Source organism: Arachis duranensis, chromosome 5, assembly GCF_000817695.3.
Source record: "Arachis duranensis cultivar V14167 chromosome 5, aradu.V14167.gnm2.J7QH, whole genome shotgun sequence".
Classification (NCBI taxonomy): domain Eukaryota; kingdom Viridiplantae; phylum Streptophyta; class Magnoliopsida; order Fabales; family Fabaceae; genus Arachis; species Arachis duranensis.
In genome coordinates, this window is record NC_029776.3 from 51,396,717 (window position 1) to 51,398,179 (window position 1,463).

At 39.0% G+C, this 1,463-nt stretch overlaps 1 non-coding gene across 1 annotated transcript; it reads left to right on the plus strand.

Annotated features, from left to right (window-relative positions):
- The first annotated feature begins 584 nt into the window (after positions 1-584).
- Positions 585-688, plus strand: LOC127747952 (small nucleolar RNA R71). Its single transcript, XR_008009897.1, has one exon. It is a non-coding gene; the product is annotated as a small nucleolar RNA R71 (small nucleolar RNA).
- Positions 689-1,463: the final 775 nt, after the last annotated feature.

Genomic DNA, 1,463 nt, shown 5'->3' on the forward strand with positions numbered 1-1,463 from the left:
GCTAAGCCATAGAGGCTGAGCGCTCAGAATTCTCTGTCTGTTGCTGAGAAGATGATGGGAAAGGCTTGCTATTGCCAAACCTGTTTCTCCCACCATTATTGTTATTGAAGCCTTGTTGAGACTTCTGTTGATCCTTCCATGAGAAATTCGGGTGATTCCTCCATGAAGGATTATAGGTGTTTCCATAGGATTCTCCCATGTAATTCACCTCTTCCATTGCAGGATTCTCAGGGTCATAAGCTTCTCCTTTAGATGAGGCTTTTTTAGCACTGCCAGATGTAGCTTGCAATCCAGTCAGATTCTGAAAAATCATATTGACTTGCTGAGTCAGTATTTTGTTCTGAGCCAATATGGCATTCAGAGTATCAATCTCAAGAACTCCTTTCTTCTGAGTCACCCCATTATTCACAGGATTTCTCTCAGAAGTGTACATGAACTGGTTATTTGCAACCATTTCAATGAGTTCCTGGGCTTCTGCAGGCATTTTCAGATGAAGAAATCCACCAGCAGAGTGGTCCAATGACATATTGGATAACTAAAACAGACCATCATAGAATATACATATGATGCTCCATTCTGGAAACATGTCAGAAGGACACCTTTTGGTTAATTGCTTGTATCTTTCCTAAGCTTCATAGAGGGATTCACCTTCCTTCTGTCTGAAGGTTTGGACATCCACTCTGAGCTTACTCATCTTTTGAGATGGAAAGAATTTGGTCAAGAAAGTATTGACCAGCTTGTCCCAAGAGTTCAGGCTTTCTCTAGGTTGTGAGTCCAACCATGTCCTAGCTTTGTCTCTCACAACAAAGGAGAAAAGCATAAGTCTATAGATCTCGGGATCAACCCCATTGGTCTTAATAGTATCACAGATCTGCAAGAATTCAGATAAGAACTGATGAGGATCTTCTGATGGAAGTCCATGAAACTTACAATTCTGCTGCATTAGAGAAACTAATTGAGGCTTAAGCTCAAAGTTGTTTGCTCAAATGGCAGAAATTGAGATGCTTCTTCCATAGAAATTGGAACTTGGTACAGCATAGTCACCAAGCATCTTCCTTGCATTGTTGTTATTATGTTCGGCTGCCATGTCTTCTTCTTTTTTGAAAATTTCTGTCAGGTCCTCTCCAGAGAATTGTGCTTTAGCTTCTCTTAGCTTCCTTTTCAGAGTCCTTTTAGGTTCAGGATCAGCTTCAACAAGAATATCTTTATTCTTGTTCCCGCTCATGTGAAAAAGAAGAGAATACAAAAGAAGAAAAATCCTCTTTGTCACAGTATAGAGATTCCTTTATGTGAATAGAAGAATAGAAGAATAGGAGTGGAGAGGGAATAAGAAGAATTCGAACACAAAGAGAAGAGAGGGTTCGAATTATGAGTAGAAGAGAAGTGTTAGTAGATAAATAAAATAAATAGAAAGAGATGAGAGAGAGTTTTCAAAAATTAAAAAGATTTTTGAAAAAGAGGTT